Source organism: Octopus bimaculoides, chromosome 18 (genome assembly GCF_046866305.1).
Source record: "Octopus bimaculoides isolate indiv1 chromosome 18, ASM4686630v1, whole genome shotgun sequence".
Lineage (NCBI taxonomy): Eukaryota > Metazoa > Mollusca > Cephalopoda > Octopoda > Octopodidae > Octopus > Octopus bimaculoides.
The window spans coordinates 22006533-22026939 of record NC_142945.1 but is presented as its reverse complement, the minus strand read 5'-3'; positions in this window follow the sequence as shown (position 1 = coordinate 22026939).

The window sequence follows — 20407 nt, the reverse complement described above, 5'->3', positions numbered from 1 at the left end:
GAAATGGTATAAGAGAAAGTAAATAGTTCATATTGAAAATAAAATACATGATTCATCTACTTCTGTTTTTACGGCTACTGCTACTACTACAACTACTACGACGACAGCAACGTAACACCACCAACAACAACAGCAACAACACCGCCACTAATACTACTACATTGGAATATATTTCCATATTTAACACTATCATTCTTATCACCATGAATATAATCATCATGTCAATTATGTGAAAACGTTTAAAACCGTACATACATATGCACTAGCTAATACATGCACGGGCAGCTACACTTACACAGACGTAAGATCGGGCGTCACCAGCTAGTGCGTTTGGGCGTGTATTTCAGTGTCTATACGCAAATATATATATATATATGTGTGTGTGTGTGTGTGTGTGTGTGTGTGTGTGTGTGTGTGTGCCTCTTTGTGAGTGTGTGTCTGTGTGTGTATGTATCTATGTATCTATGTAGACGTCGATAAAATATATATACCAACCCAAATTCTTTATCATTTAAGATCTGTAAGATCTGCAATATCTCTGAATATTCGAACAGAAATCCTAAAAAAATATAAGACCATCAATATGACAATAAGCAACAAAATATTAATGTATTTTATGTCATCACCAGTCAAAATACGTTATAAATGCTGTTTTGCTATATATTCGAATGAATAGTACATAACAGGGTGCATAAAACATTAGATATAGTCTTAATGCATAAATTATTAGTTATGATATAAAAGAAACAATTTGTAACTCTAAATGTTTGAATATGAAAAGATATCGCTGAATGCATGAAGCTGAGTCTATAACAGTATCATTTCATGTATATTATGGTAATAAAGTATAATTTATAAACGGCTATTAAATTATACGAAAAATATAAAATTTCACAAAATTGTATTCAACATCAATGTTTTTATTATTTATCATATTGATTTCTATAACTCTACTTTTGCATGGCCCATGTTCTTCTAAATGTCATTCAGCTGTTCCGCGTTCATATTCACATACAGGTATAACTTACAACTGTATAGTTAGTATAATCATTGGCTGTATAACTGGTAATTGAGAATTTGTTTCAGAATTGTAGGCGATCTAATTGGAAATAAAATTGTGGCTAATAAGAGTTGGCAAACACCAGATATAATAGCGTCCCTAATAGGTATATAGATCATTTATGAGTTCATGTAAAACCTTATTTGAGAATATTTCGATTGCTTTGTGGTAGTTCTTGTAGGAAATTTTTAGAATTAGCAGACAATAAATTGTTTCATTAGACTAACTGTTTTGACATGATATACGTAAACAAAATTATGACACCATTTGAAAAGAAAGCATACAATAATAGTCATAATTTAGAACAATCTTCATTTATTTCAAACATACCAATGGACGGCGCGAAAAATCTTGTGAACGGGCCCCGTATTCATAACATCGACATGTTTTACCAATTGATACATCAATATATACACAATGATTGACGAATGCAAGAGAAATATGAAGAATAGGAAGTAATATGTTGAGCGTTCCACGGTATTGAACCTTTTGGAAAACAGCAGTTACTGTCCTCAGTGGAATTTCAGAAGTAGATAAAACATACGCATCACAGCCATCAACATCCTGGCATATATTTTTCTATTCACTAGTAGGGGGATTTATGCTCAGATGGTGCTTAAATGTTCGGTCTTAACCGATACTAATAAACGGCAAACATATGGAGGACTTCGTGAAATAATACGACAGTAATATTGTTTCTACTAATACAAGGTTTCAGAACTGCTTATATGGAACCTAGATATGTCGTATCCGTGTGGTGACTTTAAAAATGGAAGATATCCCGGATTATATTGGATAATAGAACAAAATGTTGACGAAATTGACAGTCATACAATAATTTTGGTGATATTAGCTCATATCATATTATACTTTCCTGCGAACGCCACCCAAGGTACTATAAAATAGTAGTCATATATTACATGAAACAAATCGACAGGGGAAAGTAGCAGGTGTTGGTAACTTATACATGAAGATTACAGTTGCTGTATCCAAGCGAATCGTCACTCTGTGTGACAGGTTTGAAGACAAGAGTGTGCAATCAGAATGTTATTCTGCATAGTACATCAATTCATTCGTATATAATTCATGACTTTTTATGTTCTATTCAGCGTTCACACGCATTGAAATTTTTCAATGTTTCGCTATTTAATAGCATCAAATACGTTCAAATATCTCTCTGTTGTTGTAACGTAACCTGTCCACTGTGCCGTCATACTCTGCTGTCTAATGTGGATATTTAAACTGTTTTAGCAATGCCTAATATAATTTTCCAGATACGGATATATAATATGCCTATTTCCCTTTATTGATTAGATGCTTTGTGTTGATCGTTTTTATTTGCTATCATCCAATATATCCATTTTCTCCTCATTTGAAGTTATCAATTGTTTTTCTTTCCTCGTAATTGTGGCACTTTTCTTTATTTTCACATCCATCTGATGTTTGGATTTCGCATGTAAATTGTTTATTCTCTCCTCTTTCATTTTCAGTCAATGGGCCATTCATGTCGGAATATCATGTCATTAAATAGGTCTGCCTTCTCTTTTATTTGAGTTATCCATTCTCGATGGTAATTATCACTATATTCATTCAGCTCATGTGTATATTTCCTCTATTGTCTATACATTTAATGTATCTAATGTGTGTTGACTGTCTGCAGTATAAAGAAGCATCAGAAAAACGGGAAAAAATGTTAATCGTAGCTTCATTTATATTTTATTTGGAGCTTTGTTTCTTTTTCTCTAGAAGCTAAATTATTCATTAATTGTTTAATGTTTGGGTACTATAATTTAGTAGCATTAACTATTTGAGGTGAAAATGAAATTACGCTTCTAACGACTTGCTTATTCTGCATAGTGTATATAAATATGTATTTCAATAATCACACATAGACAGCGCATACAATATATATGTATATATATATATATATATATGTGTGTGTGTGTGTGTGTGTGTGTGTGTGTGTGTGTGTATTTTTCTGTACATGTGTGTGTGTGAGTGTGTATAAAATGCAATTCAACTGTACTAATCAAATATATCGATGCTTAAGAATTTTGAGGTTTGACCGATTTGTAGCTGGTATAACGTTTCTTATGGTTCGAATATGGTATTAACTAAACAGTAAAATCTGTTTTCTTTACTATTATATGTAAATTCATCTGTATTTGAGAATGCAAATTGTTGCATGCCGTTATTTCATTACTGTAGATCATATTTTCCATTTTCAAGTAATTTATAGCCATAAATGCTGTGAAAATGCAATTTAGACATCGATTATATTTCGCGTATATCTTTCTAGTATTTATGATATTGCGTAGCGCTTTTGATTATATAACGTAGAAAAGTGGGATTAAAACCTGGACTTTTCGAATAAATATTACATATTATTCACCCTCAACAAATAAATTAACAATATTATCGTTGTTGTCCTAGTAAAGACACATTTAATGTAATTTCCAGACATAAAAACGCCCTTTGAATAACATGTCTGCCCATCATACTACATTTGTCTTCCATTTTCTTATGCAGTCTCTAAACAGAGAGCCTCGAAAAATATTTTGTTGTTTCAGAATAAGTTTCTCCCCTTGTGTTATGCGAGATTCCTTAAAAGCTTTCCCTACCATACATACGAATGTCAGTACCCAGATTTTTCTTGTGCTACACATGTTAGCCCTCCAGATCATAGCTCTTCAAAGTGGGCCCATTCGACCACCGGTGGGCGATTGTAGCTTACAGGCGGGCAATGGGCGAATTTAAAAAAAAATGGTGAGCGATTTGAGATTTTGGTGGGCGATGGGAACAAAGAATTTTTAGAAATTAACTCTCCAATACTTATATCTAGGCATACCCAGAATAAGGATGCACTTTTATCGATTTGACTGCTCGCATGAATCGTCCCTTTCTATTAAAACAGCGGACTTGTTTATCGATGAAATATTTTTGACACACAGTCATTGAGATGGTTGTCATATGTGCTGAAATTTGCAGCCAAATAGGCCTAGGCCTTAAATCATGCCCCAACACAACTCTTTTTAGATTTTTTTGGCATAATCGTATGAAGTCCTGCATATACAAATTCGGAAACATTTTCCGAAAACTCCAAAAAGTAATAGAGTTATGAGGAGTTATATGTCGTGGGTAATTCTATGGTATCGTATCAAAGCACAAGTGCTTTTTTCAGGATGCTGACAAAATGTGCAGTCACGCACAAGTTGACAGCTTTGAAATCGTGTTCATGACTGGATTAAAATGATTAAACTCTAAACCTCTATTACTTTATAAAAACAGTTTTCTGGAAAAAGTTGTATAATTCCAGACATTTAGCTTGGAAAGTAACATTAATGTACCAAATTTTAAACTTTTCGATACATTTTAATTTTTGAAATGCTGGCAGCCAAACGGATTAGATGCGTATTATCGAATACCATACTGCCTTTCTAACGCCGTCCGTAGAAATTTGTTTTCACATCTTCACTTTACTGATGCCGCCAGTCAAGAAAATTTGTCGACAATACAGTAATGATTCTTTATCATTTGGATTTATTCCCTCTCCTGAGAACTGTCAGTTACCAATGTGCTTTCTTTGCCATCAACAATTAACCAACGAAGCAATGAAACCTTTACGCTTGTCTTATGGACAGTTATTACCTATTTCAAACAGCACTGTGAAAGCTTATAGTGGAGAATATTTTGTTGCAAGCTTGCGGAATACCTAAGATGCTACCATTTAAGTAGGTACTCTCCTAATTTCAGGATTTAGTACTGGCCTGTTAATAGGATTTTGCAAAATAATTCATTACAAAATTCAATGGTTATTTGTCATAGTTAGTATGTGAGTTGCTGAACTTATAGCTATTGTTTATTTCGTCTTCTACTGTTATCCTATAGAAACATGAACATCCCATTCGTTTGGGATGTTCATAAACGTGGAAAGTTTCCACAAGATCGTTTTAAAATCATTTATGTTTAAAAACAATTTTATTACAGTTCAGCTAATTCCCGGATGAATTATTCCAACTGAATCATATGTTTATAATATTACTAAAGTCTAATGAATATAATCAAGCTATGTATATATATTTAGAAATGTATAAGTATTTGGTTATCAGATAAATACGTTACTTTCTTGCTAATTTTATGTGATTGAAGGCGCTCATCCACGAAGATGAATCCCACTTCACTTCAGAATTAGTGCAGTAACTGAGATACTCTCATGTCGCCCGTCGTCTCATCTTCAGTCGATGGTTAAGGTCTCAAAGCACGAAGCATGCGTGCCACCCACTCTGAATGAAAGAGACAATCCCTAGCGCTTCCCCGTCGCCACCAGGTTGTTCATTCGACATTCATAAACACAGAGATTGATATATTTACGTCAATATGAATCAGGGTAAAGAATGCATGAATCTCCAAAATCAATAAGCACCACATTTAAAGCCATAATTGCATCTATGGAAGATACGGCCTGCTCTAGTGTGATTGGGAAGATTTAATTTACAATTAAAAAGCCTGGAAACTATCACATGGTCAATGCAAAGCATTATGTTTATAAAATCCAACTGAAACGATCGGACTGATGACACACTGAGCTTCTTCAACACGCCAACGCTCCACCCAACGTCGGTAATTTGAATAAAAGTGCTATCCAGAGTTCGGTTGCGAAGTATTACTGTGCCCGGCTTCTCCAGATATATAGCACCATCAGATTCTTATATTGTTCGGTCGCTCTCCAACAAGCTGCAAAGCGTTTCGTTCAACAACGACGAGGAGCTGAAAATGTGGCTACACGAATTTTTGGTGCTAAGAGGTGGAGATTCTACTGTGAAAGTAGTGACAAGCTAGATCATTGGCAAAATGTCTCAAACAATGAAGAAGAATATACTGCTGACCGACGGGTTAAAATTGTTGACGAAAAATAAGGATTGAAATACATGGATAAAAATGAACGAATTTATCTGGCAATCCAATATGTGTAATAGTTTCTTACATATTCCAAATATTATCTGAAAATATTATACCCAAGAAATTTTCAAGACAATGATGCATTTAATTTATCTAATGCAATATTCAATATAAAAATCAATAGATGAACTTATTTTCTATTAGAAAATATTCATCATGATATAGTAGTAAATATCAATGAAAAATGTATTATGTTACTATTTTTACTCAGGATGTACCATCTATAATTTCACTGTAATTAAAGTTAATTGAAAGTATGAAGGAAATGAGAGAATAATATATAGGGTACAATGTCAATTCTGTGGTTTATACATTATTGCGTACAAGTGTCCCAGTCTAACCAAGCTACCATTAGTATATTGTTTTATGTTTCTCTTACAGTGTAGCGAAACTGATTCTGATAGACAGAGAGAAAGTAATGCCAAAACTTGTCTTTTTTTTATTATTGGAAGGGTGAAGGAGAAGTTGACCTCGGCGTGATATCGATATTAAAAGGATATAATCAAGATATAATTCATTAAAATGTGTTTACATTATGGTAAATTACTTTATTTTGTTCTCCAAATATGCAAGCTATAAATGCATAAAATGAATATTCACTATTTTCTACTTCTACTGAGAAATAATATTTTCCTTAACATTTTTGTTAAAATTAAAAAAAAAAGGTTTCAAACAATTTTCACATTATGACAGACATATTGCTTTTATCCAGTATGGGTTAGGTGTTAACATTGCCTGAAAGGAATTAACATACATCGCTGCCAGCAATCAAATTGAAAGTCTATTTGTGTTGCTATGTATTTCTATTAATACATTGATTAATGCTTAAATTTGAGAAACTGTGTGTATAAATGAATTATATTGAATTAATTGTTGCGATAACAAATCAACTGGGATGTTAATTTAGTATGATATTTATGAAAACATAATTAAACAGTTACTGCAATAATTTCTATGAAATATTGTCTCTGTAATAATATGCCTGCTTTTGTATGGTATAATTTTACAATGCCTAATCAATAAAAGCCGATTTTTTTTTTCTTTCTGAATTGTTTGTACAATTATATTAAAGGAAGTAAATCTAAACATGTACTACCATTCAGTATTTGACAATATAACTTCCATTTTTATTCGTCATTTCTTCTGAGCTTTCAGAATTAAATAATTTGCAATAACCTAGCGTTGCACAGATATATATCACAGGTCAATGTTGTTTTTACAACATTGAAAAAACAAGGAAAGAAAAAATAAGAAAAAACGGCTCATAAAATCTGACCAAACATGACTATGGCGATTATCAAATATTTATAACACTGGTTGCTCAGAATATTTAGATAAATATTGGTAATATATAATACGTTCTCTGACATAAGTTGTATCTTATTTATAATATATAAAGTATAATTTAGGTATTGATTCTCAGCTCAAATTATTGGGAAAACTACATTTATTTATGTTATCGCTTTCTTTGCGATTTCTTCCGTAGAATCACTTTATATTTTGATCTGACATTGTGACACTTAAGGTATTTTCTAACACTCACATACACACACATAACCACGCACACACACACACACACAGGCACAAACACACACAGGCACAAACACACACAGGCACAAACACACACACATACATATACATACATTATATATATTGCGCCAAATTATTGTGAATGGAAGTTTGCATGCAGAATATATGAGAACGTTTGTCGACAGAACAGCTAATTCATTTTGTAGTTCATCGATTCCCGACAGTAACATCTGGCTTCTAGGGGGCAATTTGAATTCCAATATTCCAGGCTGTGGAACGATTTTATAGTATTGTCATCAGTTTTCAGGTATCTCTCCGCTCCCTCCCATAGATCGCAGAAGCTTTATAAAAGTGCATGCAATTCTTCTTAGTAACCTATTAACAGAAACTAAAATTTTCTGTTTTCCTTTATCTTAAAATCCATGTTTTAAATTGCTGATATACTACAGCTGTAACCATGTAACCTATTACTTCTACTGTCGTCAAGTAAACCACCTAGAAAATAGAGTATATTACTGACTCAATTACTCTCTTTAGGTCATTGCACTCCAAGCACACCATTTGTAGTTGTACAAAGGAGTCTATGAAAGATTACAGAAACAAAAAAAAAACATTAAAAGGTCAACTGTGAATAATATAGGAGTTTCTTGAGAAAGTTGCACGTGTAATGACTCATACTTTACACAATAACTTTTTGCACATCGGGTACTTACAGCTTCCACCCACTCCAATGACATAGTATATTAAAATATTTTAAGAAGTATACCCCAAATTCACTTTTTGTATATTCAAGCATTGGTGACTTCTTTTGCATCACCTTAAGTATCTCACACCCCTATACAGATGATAAGACCCACTGTTATACACAAACATGAAAGAATTAAATAGAAACCCTTATAATAATTAAAATTTATATAAAATCTGAAATTGTACATTCGAATTATTTATTAATCGTTATAATTCTAATATTTATATTTACTAGGCATGTCCTTTGCATTTTTCAGTGCAAGGAACCCATTAAGCATGATATTGATCAACTGGCGGATATTTTCTTGCGGAATTTCTTGCAAAGTTGCATGCAGTAATCGCAGAAGATCTGACTTTTAAGATGATTTCTTGTATTCTTATGACGTGTTCTGTCCATCATATCCCAGATGTATTCAATAGGGTTGATATCTGGTGGCTAGCCTCGCCATGGAAGCTTCTGAATGCCATTCTCATCCAACAGATCTAAGGTCATTTCAGTCGTGTGAAAAGGAGCTCCATCTTCTAGAAATAAAGAGTCTTCTTTAAACATTTCACCATTGGAAAAGAGGGGAAGGTGTCCTTTCTGCAATATGGACACATATGTATCAGAGTTTGTTTTTCCCTCAGGCTCCACCAGCTCTGATCGATCATTGCTCCAAATTATTCCCCAGACCATCGCAGAATATCTGCCGTGTTTCATTGTTGGCTGCAACCCACGCTCGACCACTGTCCCGAAATACAGCAAATCTGGACTCATCAGAGGCTATAACAATATTCCGAGATGCTAGTGACCTTTCTGCCATCTCACTGGCACAATCTTTTCTCCGCTTGGTATTGGCTGGTAGAAGTAGCTTCCTTCTTGCTGCTCTGCCATAGTACCCATGTTTCGGGAGACAACTGACAGCTGTTTCTGGGACTGACACCAACTTGTTCTGCTATATCAGAGGTCTTGCAACGAGGATTATCCTCACCACGTCTCTTAACAAAAAGAAGGGTCCAGTCAGAGAGCTCTGATTGATCTGGGTGAGGTGATGTGAACTTCTACTCTTTAGTGAATTGCACAATCGCACTATTAACTGCGATTTTACACTGACTATGTCCACCTTCAGAAAGACCTAGAATATGGCTTCTTTGAAATTCAGACACTTCCAAGGCTTCTTTTGTATATGGTATGATTAAACAGTCACATATACAACCTGAAATATAAAAATGTCAATTAGTAAAAAAAATATATAAACCTTTACAAGTTAGAATCAACATAAAATTATGTCTTACAGGGTGTCTATTTTACTTCTGTCATGGTTATATGTATATATCTATAACAACGCCGTGCACAGGGTACATAGAAAATAATCATTTACAACTTTCTTTATCAGTAATATTAAATCATCGATTACTGTTGACATTTATACAAATAAAGAATCCTTGATACGAAAATGCCAACAGAAACTTTTACCAGTACATCCTCCTCTATAGCTGATACAGCGTTTAGGCAAATGCTGGCAATGTCGCATATTTCACCTTAGACCCCATCAGTTGGTGTTACCTACCGCAAATTTTACCTTGTTTGAATAATGGTCGCTTAACTGAATGAGCAGTACACATGCAATAGGAAATGTTGAAATGATTTAGAAATATTAATTCCATCTTATCTTCAAAATTAATTTTTCCTACTGCTAAAACAACTCTACGAAATTGCATGCTACAATATCCAAACCCGCCAGATAAAACCGCCCCCCCCTCTAATCATATTCTCGTGCTGAACCATCTTCACTTTAAATTGGTGTCTACTCTTGAATGTCCAGATACAAAGATTTTCAAATATTCATGTGATCACTTGGCTTTAAATGTAGTCGTGTAATATGAAATTGGTACCTTAGTAAATAGACTGTTAGCTTTGTTTTATGAATGTCTTATGTTTTCATATTTTTTCAACTGATAAATCATGTCCCGACAATATATCATTAGCATTCAACTGTATATCCTTATCAGGATTAAAACTCATTCTGATAAATCATTACAAACACTGGGTGACTGTTAGCTGATTTATTTAGCTAATATACTTAAGGTAAATCCTTCCACCATCCAAATATATAGATAACATAATCAAATGGATTACGTGTTCCAAAACATTTCATTATTTCTTATGGGAAAATAGCGAAAGTCTTAAATACAATTATTCTCGGGGATATTGAAAGGTTTGAGAAAACCAACTTGGAAAATTATGAAGAATCTGAAACTGGTGCTCAAAAATTCACTTTCTGTAAGAAAGTATATAATCAATTTTTATTTTACTGAGAGATAATATCTAAAAAGAGAAAAGTTTCGTCAGATATTACATATAAATGCGACTTAGATTCGATCTTTCTAGGAGTTGCATGAAACCTACAGTAGCCATGGCATTTAACTACAATATCCGTAACACTTATCTGCAAATATTTGCGTACTTACTTTTAATACGTCTAGACACATATAGACACACTATATGCTAGGTGCTGTAGTGCACGTCATAGAAGACTAACATCTCTACTTTGCGACGGGTGTTTTCAACACACTCACGTCATTGGCGCACGGGGATTCTAGGATATATGTGGTTCATAATGCGTCTTGTCAATTAGAAGCAACCAGACCGTTCAGTCTCAGCAATGCAACAGGTTCTCTTTAAAGTTTTGTCGCACATATTGTCGCAGATCGGTGCTTATATTTGCGTATTTAGTCTTAATAGGTTCTATAAAGTACACTACTGCGAACCGCGTATTTTGCATAGAGACACCCTCAGGGTTTTCAAAGCAATGATCATAACAAAAGTACACTATTTTCTCGGTATTTAAAATCCATGATGGCATATCGATTTCTGCAGGAAGAAACATGCACGAACCTCTGTCTTTCACACTTCTCTCGATACTTTAGTGACTAGCTGATTTATCATCGATTCTTAGGAAACACGTATACAATTCAGGAATGAAAGGAAAATTTAGTAATAGCATCCAGTACGTACGAAATTCAAGATACTCTTACAATGCGTAAAACAATGAGATCATTCGTGTGAAACGTACTGACATTTCATGAAATTAGGAGACAATAGACTTAAAAGTAAGTTGCAAAAGACCTGATTTGTGTCATTTTAAGATACGTGATAAAATAGGGGCTGGCTTCATGTGCAACACCTCTCGTATGAAGGGAACTAGAAAATAACAGAAAATTGCAAGTAATATTCCATCTATATTTTGTCGCTTGTCCAAAGTGTACGTTTTTTGTAATATATATTAAGTGCAATCACTTTCTTGAAGTTTACTTTTTATTCGTGTATATATATATATATATATATATATATATATATATATATATATATATATATATATATATATATATATATATATATATATATATATATATATATATATATATATATATATATATGCATTCAAACATATCTTTACATATACTTGTGTATAAATATATTTTATATATAAGCACATGCGCATATTTACCTATATGGGCTATAGGTATGCATAGACACTTATACACAGAAACACGCAAACACGCAAACATATATATTTATGTATATGTATGTGTATAGATATGTGTGGGTGTGTGTGTGTGTATGTATATGCATAATGAAAGAAATTGTAATTAAAAATGCTTCAAAAAGTGAACTTTGTTGTTTTATGACTTATTCTATTTGAATTGTCTACAGATTCCATTATTTATCTGTTGGTTATATTTTATTAGCACTTAGATTTCTCAATAACTATCAAATTATTAACTTTCCAGCTTTGAAAAATTACATCGAAAAATGTTAATCTAATATAATTATTGCTTTTATATTCAATAAAATTTCTTATTGTAAGTTATATTATATATAACTAAGTATTAAAATGTTTCTTTTTTGCCTTTGATTTACTCATAAAAATGGTAATATAGTTTGATTTGATGCGACCGTTCATCACCTACCTCCTCTAAACTTTGATAAACAAGAAGACCAACAACAAGGAACAATAAATGTTACTGATTTATTGCAGAGAGTAATAATATTTAATACTAGGCCTGACCAAAGTTGTTAAGAATGTGAAATAAAATATTGCCTTCATGGAAAGTTGTTAACAGGATTTCCAATAAACATTTTAAAATACACACATATATATATATTATACTTAATAATTAAGTAATTATGAAAATCTATCACAATTTCCCTTGTCTGTGATCTTACTTTCTTACTATGAAAAATATTCAATAAAATAGAGAATAAAATTAATTAAGATAGCAAATATTAGGGGATTTAGATTCGATATTACAGCAATCATTTAAGTACCAAACTCGCCTTAATTATCGTGAACACGAAAATCAAGCACCAGACTGATGAAAATAACATTTCGTCGTATTCGAGGTCATTTTCGAGCATAAAGACGCGAAAATCATTTAAGTAAACTTATTAAAGATTTATGTATATTATCGTCTGAAGTTTATTTACATAGATAAATTACAGTTTACCAAAAGAAATTTTATAAGTATTCTACATTATTTAATAGATAATAATTCGAACGACACAAGGTCCGAAATTTTAAGGAATTAGATCGACCCCAGTACGCAACTGCTACTTAATTTATCGACCACAAATAATTCACTTTTAATAATGAAGGCACTTGAAACGTTCTGTTCAGAGCTGAATGATGCCATTGTTAGTTTTTGCTAATGGCCTAAATTCTATTAGAAAGAGAATACGTTTTCAAGAGGTTTATGCTGACTGAAAATCGAAATTTACCCGAGAATACTTAGTAATCATATTCAGTATTCACTTGCAAAATTATACTTGGCATAACTACATTCAATTTCGAAGTAATTTCATTAATTGAAAACGGAAATTTAAACATTATCTACTAGAAATCCGATTGAGATCAATTAACAAAACACCTATTTTGCAACGTGTTTGCATAAAACTACTATTGCATCATATTTTGTAATTTGAATGACAAAATTTACTTTCTTTTGACTACCTTGATTTTTAATATTCTTTTCATACTCTTGTGAGAAATCTGAAAAACTTTCATTCCCAATGAAATATTTGGCACGTTCATTGACAGCTATGCCCTCTTTTGTTTAAATAGTTCATAGTCAATATTGACTGAATGCCAACACGTTTCCTGTGTTTGGCAATTGTCACAACACTTGAGGCCGTTGGAGGACAACTTTGAGATAAGACATTTGTTGTTATGTGGTTTGATTTAGGTTATATAAGCATAATAGTATTTGGAATATCAAGAATTATGTTAATCAACACACCCACACATATACGTGCACTCACATATTCCTGCATGTATGCGTGTATGTATGTATTATGTATGTATATACGAGGGGTTTTCATTAAAAATTTCCACTGACTCACTTCCCAGCGATTGGGTCAAACGAAACTTGGCATAATTATTAGTCCTTCTCTACCTAGTCACCACCAATGGTCACACACTTCTACCATCGCTTTATAGGGCTGTACAGACCTCGTCTGCACAAGTCCATAGGTTGTGTCTGGAGCCATGACTTTACCTCGAAAATAGGTTCATTATCAATCATCCGAATTGCTTCCTCTTCAAAAAGGATTTCATGGTGGAAAAGAGGTGGAAGTCAGATGGTGCGGTGTCTCGAGAGTAAGAGCGGTGAGAAAATATCTCATAGCCGTTGGAGTGTGCTTTCATCTGGGCAACATGCGCATTGTGAACTGGTGTGTTATCTTGGATGAGACAAATTCATTTGGTCAGCATGCAACGCATGTCTGCTTTGATGGCGTGCTACAGTTTCTGCAGCAGAGAAGCATAATAGTGGTGTTCGTTGCCAGAAAATTCATCATCCGCGCTGGTCCTAAAAGACTGAATATCAACTTGCCTGCTGAGGGTTGGGCTCAAGCATTCTTTGGAGGTGGCTAGTTATCATGCTTCCATTGCTTCGACTGGACTTTAGTCTGAGGATCATGGTGTTGGATCCATGTTTGATCTTCTATGATAAGTCTACCTAGACATCCTTCACGTTTTCTTGGAACATTGCCAAAAAACCCTGGGACCAATTGATTCGTTCCTGCTTCTGAAAAGATGTGAGCCTCCGGGGAATCCATCGTGCAGAAATCTTCCGGATATGCAAATGGTCGTGAATGCTTTTTCTACGGACCCTACACTTATCTTTACTTTTTGGGCTAGTTATAGAATAGATATGCGGTGATCCTCCAAAATGAGGGCTTCCATTTTATGGATAGCCTCGTCATCAATGGCAACATGTGGTCGTCCAGGATTAGGAGCAGTTACTACCAATGTGCAACCACATTTTATCTGCCAATACCAGTGCTTGACTACGCTGTATGGTACATCATCACCATGAACTTCTTTCATTTTATCTCAAGACTCTTTTGGTGTATGACCTTTCAAGTATAAGAACCTGGTCACTGATCTGCAATCAACCGCCTTCGTTACATCACCTTGGTCCAGTTTTATACAATAACCGCAAGTCAGTCAGGGGAAATCTTAAATGAACAGCTCTCATATGGTTAGTTATTGGTTATGATGCTGCTGTGCTCATTGAAAAAGGTGGGATAACAGTAGGTGAACCGTGATCGTACAACTTTAGAATTCGTGGTATTTGCCCATTATACAGGAAATGCATGAAGGAGATGGTAATATGCAGTGTGAAATTAGAAACGAACAACTTACACATATAAAAATATACATGAGGAAATGTGAATTATCTTGGAAAATCGGTTTTAGAAGAAACCCATATTGCTTTGTCGGAAATCTTATGGTTGTTAACTGAAGCAAGTCCTTATATAATCTAAATTACCCAGTTGACTGTAATTAAGAGAAAAATAGGCTAGATCCAGAGCTTCAAATAAAACGTCCGGTATGACAACGGCTTGAACAAAAACAGATATATTTTCGACACTATTTTTGTCTGTCTGAGAGAAAGAGAGAGAAGGTGCCAGAAGGAAAGCTATGTCAGATGCCATTGATCAAAGAACTTTCACTATGGCTACGAATATCGGTACAGCAACTGGTAGTCAACTCATTGAATATAACAGCACTTATAAACCTGATAGTATACGAAAAGACGCTGGAGACATTAATTAACGTCACATTGATTTTACCTCTGGGAATTCAACATCAATCCTGTTATTGTTTCTAACTATTGGAAAGCATTTTCCCTCTTCATCATAGCTCTAGTAGTATATTTGATGGAAAAAGAACTAAGGTCTCATATTCAAAGCCACACCTAATGTCACCGCCATTACGGCAGCTTCTATTTGGGCTTTGGTCAGAAATTATTATAGAGAATTACAGTAATTCAAGGAAGGGAATACTATGCATTCTCGTACTACACACGTCAAATCTGAATCACCGAGAATAATAATTGCAATCAGTAAAAATATGATTGTTGAACCTAAGGGAGGAGAGAATATTAGTTATGTAGGCACTGGTGACCAAACACTATTAACTCTAAACAAATGCTCGGCAAATAAATTAAAAGGTTTGATCAAACCTAAATTTGTTTACCGTAAGTTATAATATTTACTATGTAAACGGTCCTATAGACCTAAAGAAAAACTATATTTGTAGATCTAGGAACGCTTATGCCTTAAATGGTAATTGTACCGAGGAGAATGTAGCACTTAAGTTTGTGGATGACTCTAGGAATAATTTACAAATCTATTCTGGGACTATAATTAATCCGGTCAGGAAGGGGACCTCTGCTTATAAACATTTCTATATAAATGCTTAATGAAAGTTTTACATATTGGTAATCGAATGTAAATCTAATTTCTAAGAATATATTGTATTAAATTAACTATTCATATATAATATTAATAACAAAAGTTACTATCTAATTATGAATTGAAAACATAAACTAAGATTAATTTTTATCATAGACGTGGGTAAAATGGTTAATAATACTATTATCTGATAAAGAAATCTGTCTACTCCTATCACCTTCCTAGTCTTTTTTTCCAAACTGTCCTACAGATCTTTATTCTTAACTTAACAATTACTGACGTCAGAAATTAGATTAATACTCAGATTTATAGCACAAATAATCGAAAAAAATCTTCTATTTTTGCCGTCTATCTGATTTATTGTGAAATACCATCAGCTGTTACAGTACTCCTTTCGCCACAGCTTCTAAATTACTAGTATAAGAACACTCTGATATGCTTGAATAGCACATCGGCATGATTATTTTCCTTATTTGAAAACGGCTGAATACAACGTGTCTTTTGAATAACTTTACTAATCGTATCTATACCACACACGCATCATTCGCGCTTCTTTATACTACCATACCCGTATCTTAAGTCTGTTCACAATTCAGTGAATGCTTTCCCGATAGTGCGGAACTATTTTTCATAGCTATTTCCGGACTTATATTCTGAAGCACTGCCTCATAAAATGGAATCATTATTATAGTTGAAAGTTTTTTACTCTTCATAATATAATTTTCTCCTTTTATAATTATTTACATGTATATATTTATGTGAAGTTGTTTATCATTTCTCCTTATTCATGATTATCCCGTTTTAATAGAATGCCTCTGATATTATGTTTTTAAAACAGTAGGCCCGTAGTAAATGTTATCTCATGGAACAACTGACGTGTCAACAGCGTCTGGGCATTAAGATACGCAGATGGGTATTGTAGTACTGCCTCAAATGCGCATACTTTTATTCATATGAGCGGCTATAGACACATATTGGAAAAGACTATATTCATTTTCTCTAAATCTGATGTGACGAATACTCTTCTGCGAAAGTGAAAGTGTGTAGGAAACATCACGCCGTGTGAAAGGCTTCGCGGTATTTCGTCTGTCCTCTCGTTCCGAGTTGAAATTCCGCTGAGAACATCTTTTCGAAGTCCATAAAATAAGTAAAAGTTGGGTACCGGGGCCTTGTGTCTGTATTAGAAATATTATTATTATGATTGTTTTTGTTTTTGTTGTTGTTGTTGTTACTGCTGCTGCTGCTGCTGCTGTTGTTCTGTTGTTCTTCTGTTCTTGATTTTGCTGCAGTTGTTGTCGTAGTCGTCGTATGGTTTAACGCGTAATAACCTAATTATATTCTATAAATAATCTATAGTTATTGTATCAGACGAAGGGGCATTAAATTTTATTTCATGAACATATTTAGAAAGAATAAAATAGAAAGAATGCATTGTCTCTAATCAGTAAATCTTCATTCTATTAGATAAACACGAAAATAAGTTGAAAACATATGTTAAAGATTATATAGAGCAGAACAATAAAAAATTTAATTGATTTATTCATGTTTTAGAAATATTTAAAGTAAACATATGTAGGAAGCACACAAAATGTTATTTGTCTTACAGAAAATATGACATAGCGCTTAATACTTGGGTGATTTATATTTCTTATCGTTATATGTTTTGATGTATTATGTCATTTGTTTAATTAAATTCATAAATGGATTATATATATACATATACACACACACATATATATATATATATATGAATTGGGTTGCATTGTTATATGTGTATCTTCCTATGTTTTTCACTATATTTACGTGCTTCTATATATTTGCCTATGCAAATAACAACACGAGATGAGTGCATAAACAAATTCAAACCCACTCTTAAGTGTATATATGAAAAGATATTTAATTATCGATCTACTTAATAGTTTATTGCCTTGTTTTGTTTGTGTGACCCGTATATCTTTCTCTCTCTCTCTCTCTCTCTCTCTCTCTCTCTCTCTCTCTCTCTCTCTCTCTCTCTCTCTCGCTCGCTCCCTCTCTCTCTCTCTCTCTCTTTCTTTCTCTCTCTCTCTCTTTCTTTCTCTCTCTCCAGACTTAAGATTCTCATTCTGTCTTGATTTAGATATTTCCTCCAATGTAAAATATACATGCTATAACGGAACCCTAACACAGATCCCTAGATTCAGTCTTAGCTGTGATCTTGGAACCTAGTGGTGGAAGAACTATAGCACTTACCGGGCTTAGCTATCCGTTTAGATCACAAGTTAACTAAACTCCTCATATTCTTATATGCATGCATATATATATATATATATATATATATATATATATATATATATATATATATATATATATATATATATGGCAAATGAAAAACGGAAGATTGAATATACGAGATTTCTTATTAATCATGACATGTGTTTCGACATATCTAGCATCGCTCATTCATGGCTAGGATACTCAAAATCTGATTCCGGTGTTGCAGACGTATCTCGGCGGGTGATAAATAAATACAACTCGTTAACATGACAATTCTGCAATGTAACTTCTCGCTTTGTGGAAAGAAAAGCGGCCAGACGGAGGAAATATCTTACATGGGTGAAGACCTCCTTTAGCCTGGGGTTCCGGTGTCTCTCCTCTCGCCACCCGCTGTCTTCGATGCTTAATATTTTTGTAGAGAACCCACTTCTCGTCACCAATCACTATTCGATCCAAAAAAAGGTCCATTCGTGACACGTGACATCAAAGAAGAGCACACATTCATTCTGCGCGCGATTAGAGTCGGAACGCTTCTCTGCTAGTTCCTCAACAGTTACGATGGGATTTTGTTCCCCCCCAGGGTTTTTAGGACATCTTCGTCGAGCTCTAGAGATCTTCCAGGTTGAGGCTCGTCTTCTAGACTGTAGTTCCCGGCTCGGAGTTTCTGGAACCATCGTTCACCCTAGTTTACGCATATTGTTCCATCTCCATATACTGCAATAATATAACTTGCACTTCCCGTTGCGTTTTTGCCTTTATTGAACTCATAAATGTTTGAAAGAATAACTGTTACAATGGAAATGCACTCTCCAAAACTTGCGCTGAGGATAAGTACAAGTTAAAATTACTACCTTTTTTTATAGCAAGTTTATTCCGTCCCTGTCCGACTTTTAGTTCATGCATTTGAAAAAAAAAACGCATTATATATATGGGATGGTTCAATACTTATGCGTATATTGCCTTAATATGGAGCATCGTAATAGGTCACGGTGCATTTGAAAGTGGTATTTTGATATCGAATATTTCTGTTTAATGTATTTACGAGGTCTGATCAAAGAAAATGGGAATCGCTGCTATTATACCGGGGTTTTCACTTTATAACACCAGTCCCGATACTTTTTGACCGGACGTAGTATTACACAGAAATATTAGAGTAGCGAGTCAAAAAAGAGAACGAGTAATGTCGGGAAAGCTAGTGAACGTAAAAATTCGTAATTTGTTACGTAAACACGGTTAACTATTAGCTAAATTTTCTGAAAATTTAAGTTTGTTCAACGGTCTTAATAAAAGTTAATAACATTAACACTATTTTCGTCCAAATGTCTCATGCGCAAAATAAAAGAACGATTAAATTCCTTCAGAAATTTCTGGATATTGCAAACATTGTTTGCATTTGCAGGCTCAACGTTACTACCGTCTCAGCTGCCGAACGTGGCACACCAATCTAAAATTACTTCCGATCTTCGAAAAGAAATTGTCAGGATGAAAGTTTCAGGAATGACTCTCTCGTCCATTTCACGAGACGTAAGGAGATCTAAGAGTGTAATTTCACGTGTTCATAAGCTCTATAAAGAGACTAAATGATTTGAATCGAAAAAGGCAACTGGTAGACCACGAAAAACCATCATGCGTGATGATCGAGCCATGAAACAGTACGCAAATAAGGATCCTTTCGAAACTGTGGCAGAACTCTCTAAGAAAATAGAAAAAAATAATGGTACAAAGGTGAGCCGGTTTAGGGTGTCTCGTCGTCTGAAGGCATTTGGATTAAAGACTTGTTCTCCAGCAACGAATTCTAAGATTAGCAAGAAGAACAAATGGGAAAGATTTTCATTTTCAGATGTTCATGTGAACTGGATGGATGAAAATTGTTCAAAAGATGACTTTAGTGGTGAAAGCAAATTCAATTTAGTAGGTTCAGTTGGTAGACACTATGTTAGGCGTTTCACAGTAGATCGATTAAAATCCAAGTGCCTGCAGAAATCTGCTGAGTTTGGAAGAAGAAGTCTCGTGGTGTGGGGAATGATTTCTTCTGAAGGACTTGGCCTCCTGGTGCAGATTAAAGGTACTATTAATTCTAATGTCTATTTGAATTTGGTTAAAAAGCATGCGAT